The sequence below is a fragment of the Triticum aestivum genome, chromosome 2D (assembly GCF_018294505.1).
Source record: "Triticum aestivum cultivar Chinese Spring chromosome 2D, IWGSC CS RefSeq v2.1, whole genome shotgun sequence".
In the NCBI taxonomy this organism is placed as follows: Eukaryota; Viridiplantae; Streptophyta; class Magnoliopsida; order Poales; family Poaceae; genus Triticum; species Triticum aestivum.
The window spans coordinates 199,343,739-199,360,694 of record NC_057799.1 but is presented as its reverse complement, the minus strand read 5'-3'; positions in this window follow the sequence as shown (position 1 = coordinate 199,360,694).

Below are 16,956 nucleotides of genomic sequence, written 5' to 3'. Positions count from 1 at the left end.
TCAGACTTAGCAGAAAAACTGAGCATGGCATAAACAGAATTATGAAGGCAGCTTTGCGGGCTCAAATAACTCATCACAAAGCATTACATGGCATGTGAAGGTAACTCAAAGTAAGAAGACAAGTTCATGAGGCTAAGAATGGCAACAGCAAGTTCATAGGGTGCATGGAACACTAGAAAAACACATGGCAAAACTGAACTTAATGTTAATAGGCTGGCAGCAACATTATTTAGCAATTTGAGAGCAAGTTTTCAACAAGCTACAATAGGCTATAAATTCAACCAAAGGCACGGATGGATAGAGCATCACATGTATAAGAAACCATCCTTAGTGAACATCTCCAGGTTATGCATAGAACGACTTGTAGAAGCAGGTTAACATGGCATCACAATGCTACAGCTACAGACTTAGCAGAAATGACTAAGTCACAGAAATCGGCAACATCACACAAGCTACTTTGCAAGCTTGTAACAACCTACACATGGAATATCCTGAAGAGTGGATTGCACCACAGCAGAGATCACATGTTGTAGCTCATAACAATGTAGACATCATGCTCAAAATAAAATCACACAAAAAGATACAAAAATGACAAATGAGCAAGTTCTGTTAAACTATAGCAGACAACATCATATAGCAGTCTTGCAACGATGATTAAGGCATCAAGATTAACTCAAACAAGCATGTCCCAGTGGAACGAAATGTAGAGTATCTCACAATGAACACATTGACCTACTATAAATGCAAAACGTAGCAACACGCATGAAGCTACAAGCACCACAACATGCCATGATGATATGATTTTTCAGGGACTTCAGCATATTTCAGGAAAAAAACATGAGGGCGCAAAATAACGAAAAAACGCACGGGCGCCGTTTAGCCGGGGATGGGCTGCTCACCTAGCAGGCCTTGGCCCGGGTTGGGGAGGCAGGCCTGGCTGGGCCGGCTGGAGCTGGGCTGGGCCTTGGGGGGCCGTGGCCCACGCGGGGCGCTGGAGGCGTCGTCCTACTCGATACAGAGGGGATCGAGGGAAGGTAGGGGGCGGCGGCCGCAGCGCGACGCCGGCGAGGTCCGGCGCCGGGGAGGCCAGGAGGAGGCCGGAGCTGCGGGATCCGGCCGGCGCGGTGCCAGATCCGCCGCGGGAGGAGGGGCCGGCGACGATGTCCTTGGGCGGCAGCGCGACCTGCGCTGAGAGAGAGAGATGGTGAGAGAGCGAGGGGGAGAAGGAAGGGAAGGAGAGGGGGCGGCGAGGTCCTGGCCTCGCGGAGGACGGTGGAGGAGCGGGGGACCTCCCGGCGAGGCGGCGGGGACGGCGCTGGAGCAGAGGGGTTCGTCCCCTATCGATCCCAGATCGGAAGCGAGGAGCGGGGGGGGGGGGGCACGGCCTTGCGCGGGCCTGGCGGGCTGGCGGCGGAGGGAGGAGGCCGGGGGCGACGTGGAGCCAGGTGGCGACGCGAGGTTGGACGAGGCGGCGACTGGCGGTGGCGCGCCCATTGGCGACTTGCCAAGTGGCGAGCAGGGGCTGGAGGGGTGCAGAAATGGAGGTGGCTGCGTGTGGATTCCGAGGAGGAGGGGGGTGGCTTCGGCTAGGAGGTAGGGGAAGGGGTGGGGGATGCCAAATTTGGCATGGGTGGTGTTTATATAGAGTAGGGGTTCTAGGGTTAGGGGTTTTGGGGTGGCCGTGGCCCACGGATCTGGTCGGAGGGGGTTCTAGGTTGGCTGTAGGAGGGGTTAGTGGGCTGTGTAGAGTGGGCTTGTGCAGAGGGGAGAGAAGGGAAGTGCAGCCCGGGAAGGGTTTTCGGTGACTGAAAACATCCGACGAATAAACCGGCGACGACGACGCTACGGGCGACGGTTGGGCTATCAAAAGGACTCCGAACGCGACGAAATTTGACAAGCGGTCCACCGACACTATAATAAGACCACACGCCAACTTTCACCCAATTCCGAGAACATTTTTATGCCACTTATAAAATAATATTTCGGAGGTGCCGCGGGCGCGTGCGAGAGTGGTTGGGCTCAGAACGGACAACGGAGAGAACCGGGGGAACCGGGGGAACCTGAACGGATGCATGTTTTGAAAAAACATGCAGATGAAATGCAGATGATGACATGGCAATATGCAACTCGCAAGCAAATGAAATGGCAACGACGACGAATAACTGGAAGACACCTGGCGCATCGGATTCGGGGCTTTACAATCTATCTTAGGGTTCAGGGTGGGGGCCGGAGGCCTAGAGGGCTGGCCGGGGCGGTGGTGGCGAGTTGTTTCGGGGCGGCGAGGCGGCGCTGGGGCCGGCGGTTCGGCCGGTGGTGGCTGGCGGCTTAGGGGGGTGCAGGTTGAAGATGAACTGCAGGCCCTCCCTAAACTACATGTCAAGTGCCTCTCTGCTACCATTGCGTTCAGTTTCGACAGTAGCATTCAGATTCCACAGTAAATTTCAGTTTCGACAGTTAAGTTCAGAGTCAACAATTTTTACCTCATCTGTTGTAGTCAGGTGGTTTTTGGTGATGTTAATTTTACATCCATTTTACATCATCTATTGGAGATGCTATTAGAATCCCACTTAAGATTGACGATGTCTGTCTTGTGCTGCTTCAGCCTTGACGTCTTACGGCTCACCGGAGCTGCTCCAACGACAGAACAATCCATCACAACAGAGCAGTGCCTGGACGCCGTCTACAGATTCCTCAGATCTCCCTCCACACCTCCGACAGCCACCTCTGCCTCAACTGCTTCAGCGACCAACCCAATGATGCTGAGGTCGACACGGCTACGGCAAAGAGGTTGTACACTTGTTGCATCACTTATTACTATACATTCACGTTGATCCATTAGGGCTATTTTGGTTCAACGGAAAAACGTCGATCCACTGGTTGTTACCATCACTCTAAATTTCTGCATGCTCTCCTTACATAATCTCACCATATTTTTTTCGTATGCATGTCAGATATTGTACACAGTCATGCTGAACATGTAGAGAAAAAGAGAAGAGTTTTGCGCGGCAATACAATGTCATGCAGACATCGCTCCATGGTGGGTTCAATGGAAAACCCTCCCCACCCCTCTCCAGATTGTAATCTAGAGGAAGATATCTGTTCTGAGGCGGATTCAGACGCCGCTGACCACTCCTATTTACCCCCCAAGGTGTTTGCTCTACCTTGGCATGATGATGTTAGTCATATAATGCATATGTTGCCTTGCAGTGCCTAATTTTGACATCATATATGTCATCTGCTTAGTTTAGACATGTTCTATAATGCCACCTGTTTAGTTTCTATATCATATATGGGAATTATGCAGTCTCATGTCTTTTAGCCAGCCATAATATATGTGAAATGTGCAATTCCATCCTGTCTAACCAGGCATCATATATTTGAATGATATCTTGCCCATCCTTTTCTTCATTACATTTCCATTTGTCGACAATGTTTGTACATTAAACTACTCTTCCTGTGAATCAGCCATTTGGGTGGGAGATGGGAAAAATCTGGAGTGAAAACAAGGCCTTCAGAGCAGACAGTGCTACTTGTCGAAGCAGATCTCTTGTTGGGTCCCGGTAGCTCCTCAGAGATGGATTCAGAGACAGATGACCAGTCCTATTCCCCCACTGAGGTGTATGCTCTAACTTGGCACGGTTATACTGCTCATATCATGCATATGGTGTCTTGCATTGCATAGTTTAGACATCATGTACACAATATTCAACACCATGTTCTTAGTTCAGACATCATATCGAATGCCCTCTGTTTAGCATATAAATCACATATGTGAATTAAATGATGCGATCCTGATTACTTAGATAACATGTAGGTGAATTATGTCATGCGATCCTGTTTAGTTATTCATCATATCTTTGAATTATGTTATGCTATGCTATCCAGTTTAGATAGACATCATATATGTGAAATTATGTCATGCTATCCGTTTTAGTTAAACAATATACATGTCAACTATTTCATGCCCTCTTTTTTCCACACTATCTATTGCATCTGTCTCATACAATGTCTGTACATTCAACTATGTTTCCTGTTTATCAGCCATTTGAATTGGAGCGGGTGATGCCAGTATCTAGCGGACTAAAAACACGGTATTCAAATAAAACAGTGCTACCTCTTGGTGGAGATAGCACCCCGGTTGTACATGCACAAGAACCAGCCCTACCACACATAACCCAAACTCTCGTAGATTGTACCCCTACTGCAATGGACAGAGAACCAGCTTCACCCAATCTAACCCCAGCCCCAGCCGATAGTAACCCAGTTCCTGTTGACACAGCACCATCTCCACCACAGAGCTCCCAAACAAGAGCAGTTAGTAAGGCAGCTCCAGTGCCCAAAGGGCCAGTACTATCATGGCGAACCCCAACTCCACCAGTTAGTACGCCTATTCCTGTGGAGGAAGCACAACCAGCTAGTCGTAGTTTAGCATCTATCGCATTTGATGTTGTTAAATCGTATGTGCGTATCTTCCCATCTTGGAAATATTATACTGAAGATGAAGGAAAATGCCAATTGCAGGTGTTTGTCCAGGAGTTATGTGTAAGTAATGTTATTCATGGCAATTACTTTGCTTCGTCCCATACATCCTACCTCCATGATGGTTATAATACAGCAAATTTTCCCATTTTTCTCTATAGAGAAGGAACGATTTGGAAACTCTGGATGAGGTAACCTGTGCTAATACCTCTGCTATGTTCAAGAATGCTTGGTGGCGGTATCAGAATTGCCTGAAGAAAACGTACTTCACCGGCAAAGAAACTCATCAAATTCCCTTACGTTCTCCTGAGACACATTTACTGGACGATGACTGGGAACGCCTTGTTCTGTACTGGTCCCGAACCAAGAATGTGGTAAGGTCTACGAGCTCATTTTCTATTTTTAGTATTATATTCTTGCGTCTTACTGTACTCTGTTCATGTAGAACAAGTGCCTAAACCTGAAGAACAACTGTTCTAATTTAAGATTCCATTGCTATCATAGTTCAAAAAAGCACTAAGCGTTAATTGTGCGTTTTGCCACCGCCTTGCGCTTTACTGACCAAAGCGCATGCTTATGCGCAGTTATGCGCAATGCCTTTTGCTAACGCCTAGAGCCTAGGCACGCTTAAGCGCTCGCTTAGGCGCGCCTTTTTTAACTATGATTGCTTTGCTCTTGTATCACTGTATTTACTCATACAAACTTACTTTTAAATTGAAGGATCCAATCGAAACTCCAATGGCACAGCAGGTATGTTCACGCATGTTTCTTTAACAGGTTTGCTCTTATCAATAGCTCTGTTGATCTCAATTTCAATTGTGTATACAGTTGACTTTCATATCATGCACATTACTAGCATCACAACAGAGCCAATAGTGTTGTTGTACATGTAGACCCGTGGTACCCATCTGAAATCTTGTTGTGCCGTGTAGTTTCCCATGCTTTGTATTCTTTCACTACTGCTTTGTCTTGAACTGATATGATTTGAAGCGTGTCTCTATTTCGATTTGGCAAGACAATGCAGTGACCATAGGACATAGATATATGTTTGTTTGATGCTTTTATTATGTACTAGTACTTGGCAATAGAAGACTTGGTAGTTTAATCCTGTCCACCTTACTAATGAACTGGTTCACCAAAATGAGTTTCATATACTAGTACATGCTAAACTTGTTATGTGTTTGCTTGTTTCTTCTTTTAGAATGCTGACAGAATATTGGGGAAGAGTGCCTTATTAAGCAATGGTAAAGGAAGTAATGCAGATAAGGTTCAGGATAGTGACACATCCTTGTTGGTCTCCCACAAAGCTGATAAAACAGCTAAGGAAGACTATCTTGAAGACAGCGAGACAACCCCAAAGTCCTGTCTTGGTTTAGTGTTCGAGTTACTGGCCACTACCGCTTGCACGAGCTATTCAAACTCACTGTCTGAATCAGTTCGGTTTCTTGAGTCTCAACTACAAGCTGAAAGACATCGATCAGCTATGCTGCGACAAGAAGCGGAAGGACTGCGGAAGTCCCTGGAGCATTCAGATGCATACTTTCTGGTGCAACAGCAAGCGTTGGAGGATTTTAGCGCCAAACAGGACAAAGCTAATCAGCTTACTAAGCTTATTGCCAGCATGGTGGATACCCAGGATAACGTTTCTTGAGCTCTTCTGAAGTTGTTTCAGTTATGCTCTTGTTTTGTTGCCGCGTTTATTTGCACTAGTGGCCAATTTTGACGGCCAGTGTATGTAATGTGCTGCTTTGTTCCCTATATTTGCACTTGTGGCAAACTTTGATGCCCAGTGGATGTAATATGTGTAATAGCGGTAATAGGCTAGCGTTAATTGCTTACTTATTTATTTCCTTATTGTCTTGGTTAGTTGTTTGCTTGTAGTCACTGCAGTTCTTTTTCTGTTTTTTTCTAGTGGCCACAATAGCCTATTTTTGGTAACTAGGCCAAAATAATCGTGGCAACACACGGACTGTTGTAACCATGGGCCTCCTGCAGGCCGTATGATCCATGGGCCTTCGTCCGGCCGTAGGATCCATCGGCCTACTATACGGGCCTTAGGGTCCATGGGCCTTCTACGGGTCGTAGGGTCCATGGGCCTTCTACGGGCCGTACAATCCATGGGCCTTCTACGGGTCGTACAATCCATTGGCCTCATACGGGCTGTAGGATCCATGGGCCTTCTACGGGGCGTATCATCATTTTGCCAATCATGGGCCATACTATTCGTGGACCATAACGGGCCGTTAATAGGCCGTATTTGATAACTCTATGAAAACAGCCCAACGGGTTTTTTTGACATGAAAATGGCCCAACGTATTAACGGTCCGCAAACGGGCCGACAGTAACGACGGGTTGAATTTGGCCCACAAGCAGAAAATGACAGTAACGGGCCGTATGTAACCGAATGCTGCAAATGAGCCCAAGAATCAATGGGCCCTGAGAAGGCCAAAAGATAACTTGGGCTGGAAACGGCCCAATGGAATAACGGGCCGTTAATGGGTATAAAGTGATACACTGTTCATTACGGGCCAGTTTCACCATGGGTCGTTAATGGGCCAAGAGTTACAAAGGTCCTCATATGGGCCGAAAGAAGTCATGGGCCACACATGGGCCGGAAGTTAAAATGGGCTGAATCATATTGGACGGCCCCGATGACACTACTGGGCCTAATTCGGATAGGGCGTAACGGGCCCTGGGTTAGCGGGCTGTAAATGGGCTATATGCGAACAGGCCGTTAACGGGCTTTCCGTGGGCCGGCCCGCCACCTTTTGACCAAGTCAAACGGGCCGGCCTTTTCACAGGAATGGGCCTCTGTTGGGCCGTGCCACGTGTCGCCGTATCATAGGCGCCTTCGGTCCAATGAGCGGATGACATCTGTCCCAACGGTGAGCCGACACGTGTTTCCTCCAGCCAATGATGATTTTACACGTGGAAAATCCCCATTGGTCGGGGCTGTTAACGGGTTATCGGATCCAAAACCCGACCCGATAGCTTAACGGTGTTCCGTTACGGTGGATGCCACGTGTCGGTCACCCTTGACGAAAGCACTTCTGTGACGCGCGATTTATCGTCATGGAAGTGGACACTTCTGTGATGATAATTTTGGTAATGTCATGGAACACTTCTACGACAACACATGTATGACTATCTTGATTCTGTCATAAATTTGTCATGGATGTACATGCATGACAAAAAACGCGACCTACTGTGACAAACACGTATCATCACGGAAGTGTATTTTTTTGTAGTGTATCCCTCAACATGCAACAAAGAGTCACTCCAAAGTCACTAATAGCGGAGAACAAAATAAGAGATTATTGTAGGGTACGAAACCACCTCAAAGTTATCCTTTCTGATAGATCTATTCAAGAGTCCGCAGTAAAATAATACGAAGCTATTCTTTCCGTTCAATCTATCATAGAGTTCATACTAGAATAACACCTTAAGACACAAATCAACCGAAACCCTAATGTCACCTAGATATTCCAATGTCACCTCAAGTATCCGTGGGTATGATTATACGATATGCATCACACAATCTCAGATTCATCTATTCAACCAACACAAAGTACTTCAAAGAGTGCCCCAAAGTTTCTATCGGAGAGTCAAGACGAAAACATGTGCCAACCCCTAAGCATAAGTTCCCAATGTTATGGAACCCGCAAGTTGATCACCAAAACATACATCAAGTGGATCACGTGAATATCCCATTGTCACCACAGATAAGCACATGCAAGACATACATCAAGTGTTCTCAAATCCTTAAAGACTCAATCCGATAAGATAACTTCAAAGGGAAAACTCAATCCATTACAAGATAATAGAGGGGGAGAAACATCATAAGATCCAACTATAATAGCAAAGCTCGCGATACATCAAGATCGTACCATCTCAAGAACACGAGAGAGAGAGAGAGAGAGAGAGAGAGAGAGAGAGAGATCAAACACATAGCTACTGGTACATACCCTCAGCCCCGAGGGTGAACTACTCCCTCCTCGTCATGGAGAGTGCCCGGATGATGAAGATGGCCACCGATGAGGGTTCCCCCCCTCCGGCAGGGTGCCGGAACAGGGTCCTGATTGGTTTTTGGTGGCTACAGAGGCTTGCGGCGGCGGAACTCCCGATCTATTCTGTTCCTCAATGTTTTTAGGGTATATGGATATATATAGGTGAAAGAAGTCGGTCAGGGGAGCGACGAGGGGCCAACGAGGGTGGGGGCGTGCCCAGGGGGCAGGCGCACCTGCCTGCCTCGTGGCCACCTCGAAGCTTCCTTGACTTCAACTCCAAGTCTCCTGGATCACATTCGTTCCAAAAATCACGCTCCCGAAGGTTTCATTCCATTTGGACTCCGTTTGATATTCCTTTTCTGTGAAACACTGAAACAAGGGAAAAAACAAAAACTAACACTGGGCTCTGGGTTAATAGGTTAGTCCCAAAAATAATATAGAAGTGTTTAATAAAGCCCATAAACATCCAAAACAGATAATATAATAGCATGAATACTTCATAAATTATAGATACGTTGGAGACGTATCATGGCTCACCGTGAGGCGGCCGGTGGCGAGTTCGGGGCGGTTCAGGGAGGAGCGGAGGGGCGTGGGCCACGGAGGCCGTGAGCGCAGGGCGACGGGTGCGCAGGCAGAGGAGGTCGCGATGACGGGGCAAAGAGGAAGAGGGGAGGACTAGGGTTAGGGGGGAAGGGGCGCCGGCGACTTTGTAGGCGAGGGGAGGCTGTGAATGGCCGGCACGGCGGCCATGGCGGCCATATGGCCGCCACACCCCCTCTCTGCCTCCTATAGCAGGAGGAAGGGGAAGACCCAGGTGGGTTGGGCCTCCTCTGCCACTAAGGCCTAGTCGGTAGTAGGTTTAGGCCTTTTCTTTCTTTTTTGTTTTTCTTTTATTTATTTCCGTTTTGCATTTTTCTTTCACAAAAATTGATTCTTTTAACATGAAAATTTTCTCATAATTACTATGCAATATTTTAGAGCTGTCCACAAAGTTCCACATATTTTTGAAAAGCATATGTATTTGTTTATTTAGACCCAAAGTGGTCGGACCCTTCCCGGACCCTGTGCAAGCGGGAGCTACATGCACCGGGCTGCCCTTTATATGTATTTGTTTATTTCAGAATGGCGAAATATAGTGTTGTTGGGCCACTTTAAATATTTCTGGGGGCATTTGGGGAATTCAAATTTTGTTGGTTTCTTCATGAAAATTAGTTAGCAATATTTGCAACACAACGAACATTTTTGTTTTGCTGTTTGAATAAATATTATTTTTTACTTTGTTTTAAATTTGAGTTTGACTTGAATTTTGATCAAGTGACAATTGGATTAGCAAAAAGGTGATGATTTATTATTGTTGATATCACCGTTGAGGTGAATAAGTTGGGAGCCCAAACTATAAGCCCCTATCTTTCTATGTGTTCGATTGAGCTTTTGCTCATATATATGTTGTGAGTGTTACCAATCATAGAAGACTAAATGATGGTTGAGTATGTGGACTTGCCAAAGGGCTCCGACACGAGACCCTTCCTGAAAATATGATGAATTATAAATGCAAAGTTGACCGAGAACATAGTTTGTTTCCTTTCAAGAAAGTTTATGCTTCATACTTCGATGTTGTGATGAATTGTTACTTGCTCATAAGAAGCTATATGATAAAGTTTATTGATGTTGTAATAATTACCATGATGATGCCATGTCCGTATTTTGTTTTTATTGTCACATCTCTCTCTCTCTCTCTCTCTAAGCATGTGGACATGAGGACAAGCGAGGTCTAAGCTTGGGGAAGTTGATACATCCATTTTGCATCATGTTTTTTACTGTTATTTACAGTGTTTTTTTCATTATAACACTTTATGGAGTAATTCTAATGCCTTTTCTCTCATAATATGGAGGTTTACACAAAGAGGGAGAATGACGATAGCTGGAATTTTGGACCTGAAAAAGCTATGTCAGAGATACATATTCTCCACATCTCCAAATGAGCAAAAATTTAAGGGAGAATTATTTCTGAATATATAGAAAATATTGGAATAAATAACTACAGAAGGGGGTCACCCAGGCGCCCACAAGGCACCAGGGCGTGCCTCCCCCTCTAGCGCGCCCTGATGGGTAGTGGGGGCCCTGGCCCACCTCTGGTGCCCATCTTCTGGTACAGAAGATCTTTTGACCTAGAAAAAAATAAGGAGAGGACTTTCGGGACAGAGAGCCGCCATCCCGAGGCGGAACTTGGGCAGGAGCACTTTTGCCCTCCAGCAGAGCGATTCTGCTGGGGGAACTTCCCTCCAAGAGGGGGAAATCGAAGCCATCATCATCACCAACAACCCTCTCATCTTTGGGAGGCCAATCTTCATCAACATCTTCAATAGCACCATCTCATCTCAGACCCTAGTTCATCTCTTGTGTTCAGTCTTTGTATCAAAACCTCAAATTGGTATCTGTGGGTGACTAGTAGTGTTTTTTTGACCTTGAAGACTATAGGGCTTGCACCCCACAGCATTTTATTAACAATAATAAAGAAAAAGTACAAAACAGGGCTTCCTCAAGATGAGGAAAACAAAAGGAAACTACAGAAACCTAAAGAAGGCTATACAAAAGAAAAGGGGAGGAAACTATACCTAATAATTACACCAATACACAAAAGAAAGCCCTCCTCAAGGAGGTAGGAAATCAATCCACTTAAGCAAAGCCTCTCTATACTTGCTTTTGATTCTATGGGAGAGGAGTGTAAGATCATGGATGAAGCCATTTCTCCACGCCCTGAAAGAAGGTCTGATGTTCCTGAAAGCTCTTTGCGGTTCCCCTGGTGGATTGTATGGATAGAGATCTCATATCCTCAAGATTATCCAACCAAAGAATGACCCAGTTGCATTTCTCAATTAACCTTTTAATATGTGATAAACCTTTTTGCCATTTCTTTAACGCAAACCGCAAAGCCTTAATTTATCAACAATAATTGCTGAAATATGGGTCTTATGTGACTAGTAGTGTTGATTACATCTTGTAGTTTGTGCTAGCCGGTTTATTTGGTGGAAGATTATATGTTCAAATCCATTATGATATTTATTACTCCTCTGATATTGAGCATGAACATGTTGTGTGAGTAGTTACTTTTGTTCTTGAGGACACGGGAGAAGTCATGTTGCAAGTAATCATGTGAATTTGATATTCGTTCTAAATTTTGATGGTATGTATGTTGTGATTCCCTTAGTGGTGTTATGTGAACGTTGACTACATGACACTTCACCATCTTTGGGCCTAAGGGAATGCATTTTGGAGTATTTATTAGATGATGGGTTGCTAGAGTGACATAAGCTTAAACCCTAGTTTATGCTCTATTCCGTAAGGGGCTGATTTGGATCCATATGTTTAATGCTATGATTAGATTTTATCTTAATTCTTATTTCGTAGTTGCGGATGCTTACGAGGGGTTTAATCATAAGTGCGAGGCTTGTTCAAGTAAGAACAACACCCGAGTACTGGTCCACCCACATACCATATTATCAATGTAGCAAACGCGAATTAAACCAACATGATGAAAGTGACTAGATGAAATTTCCGTGTGTCCTCGAGAATGTTTTGCTTATTATAAGAGACCGTTCTGGCCTGTCCTTTGCCACAAAAGGATTGGGCTACCTTGCTGCACTTTTATTACCGTTACCGTTACTTACTCGTTACAAATTATGGTGCTATCAAACTACCTGTTACCAACAATTCAGTGCTTGCAGAAAATACCTTGCTGAAAACCACTTATCATTTCCTTCTGCTCCTCGTTGGGTTCGACACTCTTACTTATCAAAAGGACTACAATTGATCCCCTATACTTGTGGGTCATCAAGTGACTTTAATTTGATATCCCCATAAGCTAGCAAATGTATCCCAAAGGTTGTCAACCAATTGTCTAACGTGTTTGGTTTTGACAAGCACATCGTCGACATAGGATTCGACGGTCTTTCAGGTGTGTTTTTCCAGGCATGTTTGAATCATGCGTTGATATGTGGGGCTGGCGTTCTTTAGTCCGAAGGGCATTGTGTTGAAGCAGAATGGCCCATAGGGTGTCATGGATCCTGTAGCTGCCTGGTCAGGTCCCTGCATCTTTATTTGATGGTATCCCGAGTAGGCGTCCAGGAAGTACAGTGCATCATGTCCCACCGTGGCGTCTACAATTTGGTCGATACGGGGTAGGGGGAAGGGGTCTTTGGGGCAGGCTTTATTGATGTCCTTGAAATCGACACGTAACCGCCAGGACCTGTCCTTCTTTCGTACCATGAGGAAAATGGCCAGCCAATCGGGTTGTTCTATATCTCGGATGCAACCTCCAGTAGTTTAGCCAACTCCTCACCCATTTCTTGACGCTTGGGCTCGGAAAAACGTCGAAGTGTTTGCTTGACAGGTGATGCTTGCTTGAACTACGTCGGTATTTTCCCAAAGATGAAGGGATGATGCAGCACAACAACGGTAGGTATTTCCCTCAGTGATGAGACCAAGGTTATCGAACCAGTAGGAGAACCACGCAAAACTACATGAACTGTACCTGCACAGAAATAACAAATACTCGCAACCCTACGTGTTAAAGGGGTTGTCAATCCCTTTGGGGTAACAGCGCCAGAAATTGGCAAAAGGACGTGAGAGAGTTGTAATAAATTGATAGATCGAACGCCAAATAAAATAAAGTGCAGCAAGGTATTTTTGTATTTTTGGTTTGATAGATATAAAAACAAAAGCAAATAAAAATAGATCACGAAAGCAAATATAATAAAGAAGAGACCCGGGGGCCGTAGATTCACTAGTGGCTTCTCTCGAGAAAAATAGCAAACGGTGGGTGAACAAATTACTGTTGGGAAATTGATAGAACTTCAAAAAATAATGACGATATCCAGGCAATGATCATTATATAGGCATCACGTCCAAGATTAGTAGACCGACTCCTGCCTGCATCCACTACTATTACTCCACACATCGACCGCTATCTAGCATGCATCTAGTGTATTAAGTTCATTGAGAATAAATTTCATGGATAAAAAGATAGATCTGATCATAAACTCAAAGTTCATCGGATCCCAACAAACACACCGCAAAAAAGAGTTACATCATACGGACTTCCAAGAGACCATTGTATCGAGAATCAAGAGAGAGAGAGAGAGAGAGAAAGCCATCTAGCTACTAACTACGGACCCGTAGGTCTACAAAGAACTACTCATGCATCATCGGAGAGGCACCAATGGACATGATGAACCCCTCCGTGATGGTGTCTAGATTGGATCTGGTGTTTCTGGAACTTGCAGCGGCTGGAATTGATTTTCGTCGACTCCCCTAGGGTTTCTGGAATATTGGGGTATTTATAGAGCAAAGAGGCGGTGTGGGAGGCCACCGAGGTTTGCATAACCCACCAGGGCGCGTCTGGGCCTCTAGGCGCGCCCTGGTGTCTTGAGCTCACCTCAGGCTCTAGATGTCCGTTGTCTCCCGAGAATGAAGTTCTAAATTTTAAGCAAAGGGAGGGAGAAAATCTAAAAGACGCTTGGTATAGAATTTGCAATGCTCAAAATAGATCTACCAGGAAGCAATCTACTTCCGTTCTTCTCCGCAATTTTTATGTAGGTGCTACTCCTTGGTACAGATATATCCTTGATACCATTACCAGAGGGAATTTCTTGGGTAGCCATACTTTTGATTCTTATAATGCTATGATAGATTTGTTTGGCTCACCACCTCTTTTGGTTAATGGAACTATCTTAACTTTGGAGCATGTAATGCAAAGACTTGAAATTATTGAAAATAAAGTTGCTACCATAGAGTTAATTGAAAATCTGGATAAAAAGATCCACAACCAAATTACCCAATATGGATCTAAAGTAGGAGTCACTTTGAAAAATATTAAGGAGAAGGAACCCATAGTTAATGAAAGAATAAATCAAGATTCCACTAGAATCGATAAACTTGAGGGTATCATTACCAACTTGGGAACCACTTTTTCTTCCGTAAAGAATACTCCAAGTCCTCCAACTAAAATTTCCATGCTTATGTATGTTCCTAAAAACGAGGGTGAATCCTCTAGTAAGGAAACTGCGGATCTCAAATCTATAAGTATTCATCCCAATCTTTTTGCTATCATTAAGGAACCATTTGCTACAAATGAATTTTTCGATTTTGTGCCCAGGATTTTGATAATTAATAAAAAGAAAGACACTCCTAAGGGTGATATATGTCTTATTAAAGAGTTGCCTACCAAAGATGGCAATACTTAGATCTATTCTTGCTTTTATGCCTAGCTAGGGGCGTTAAACAATAGCGCTTGTTGGGAGGCAACCCAATTTTATTTTTAGTTTTTAGATTTTTGCTTCTGTTTATGAATAAATCTTTTATATAGCCTCTGGTTAGATGTCTTTTTATGTTTTAATTAGTGTTTGTGCCAAGTTAAACCTATAGGATCTTCTTGGATGATAGTTATTTGATCTTGCTGAATATTCCAGAAACTTTCTTTTCACGAAAATAATTGTTAAAAATCACCAGAATGCGATAATATATTGATTCTAATTGCTGCTGATCAATAAACAAAATTTCTAGGACGTCCTATTTTGGCTCAATTTTTGGAGTTCCAGAAGTTTGCGTTAGTTACAGATTACTACAGACTGTTCTGTTTTTGACAGATTCTGTTTTTTGTGTGTTGTTTGCTTATTTTGATGAATCTATGGCTACTAAAAGAGTTTATAAACCATAGAGAAGTTGGAATACAGTATGTTTAACACCAATATAAATAAATAATGAGTTCATTACAGTACCTTGAAGTGGTGTTTTGTTTTCTTTCGCTAACGGAGCTCACGAGATTTTCTGTTATGTTTTGTGTTGTGAAGTTATCAAGTTTTGGGTAAAAGATTTGATGGATTATGGAAGAAGGAGTGGCAAGAGCCTAAGCTTGGGGATGCCCATGGCACCCCAAGATAATATAAGGACACCTAAAAGCCAAAGCTTGGGGATGCCCCGGAAGGCATCCCCTCTTTCGTCTACTTCCGTCGGTAACTTTACTTGGAGCTATATTTTTATTCACCACATGATATGTGTTTTGCTTGGAGCGTCTTGTATGATTTGAGTCTTTGCTTTTTAGTTTACCACAATCATCCTTGCTGTACACACCTTTTGAGAGAGACACACATGATTCAGAAATTATTAGAATACTCTATGTGCTTCACTTATATCTTTTGAGTTATATAGTTTTGCTCTAGTGCTTCACTTATATCTTTTAGAGCACGGTGGTGGATTTGTTTTATAGAAACTATTGTTCTCTCATGCTTCACTTAGATTATTTTGAGAGTCCTACAAAACAGCATGGTAGTTTTCTTTAACAATAATAGGCATTCAAGATTAGTAAAGAAAAAAAAAGAAAAATTCTTATGAGTGTGTTGAATACTATGAGAAGTTTGATTCTTGATAATTGTTTTGAGATATGAAGATGGTGATATTAGAGTCATGCTAGTTGAGTAGTTTTGAATTTGAGAAATACTTGTGTTAAAGTTTGTGATTCCCGTAGCATGCACGTATGGTGAACCGTTATGTGATGAAGTCGGAGCATGATTTATTTATTGATTGTCTTCCTTATGAGTGGCGGTCGGGGACGAGCGATGGTCTTTTCCTACCAATCTATCCCCCTAGGAGCATGCGCATAATACTTTGCTTTGATAACTTGTAGATTTTTGCAATAAGTATATGAGTTCTTTATGACTAATGTTGAGTCCATGGATTATACGCACTTTTCTTCCTTCCACCATTACTAGCCTCTCTAATACCGTGCACTTTTCGCCGGTATCATACACCCACCATATACCTTCCTCAAAACAGCCACCATACCTACCTATTATGGCATTTCCATAGCCATTCTGAGATATATTGCCATGCAACTTACCACCGTTTCGTTTACTATGACACGCTCCATCATTGTTATATTGCTTCGCATGATCATGTAGTTGACATTGTATTTGTGGCAAAGCCACCGTTCATAATTCTTTCATACATGTCACTCTTGATTCATTGCATATCCCGGTACGCCGCCGGAGGCATTCACATAGAGTCATATTTTGTTCTAAGTATTGAGTTGTAATTGTTGAGTTGTAAGTAAATAAAATTGTGATGATCATCATTTTTAGAGCATTGTCCAAGTGAGGAAAGGATGATGGAGACTATGATTCCCCCACAAGTCGGGATGAGACTCCGGACGAAAAAAAAGAGGCCATAAAAAAAGGCCCAAATAAAAAAATGAATGAGAGAATAAGAGAGAAGGGACAATGTTACTATCCTTTGACCACACTTGTGCTTCAAAGTAGCACCATGATCTTCATGATAGAGAGTCTCATATGATATCACTTTCATATACTAGTGGGAATTTTTCATTATAGAACTTGGCTTGTATATTCCAATGATGGGCTTCCTCAAAATGTCCTAGGTCTTCGTGAGCAAGCGAGTTGGATGCACACCCACTTAG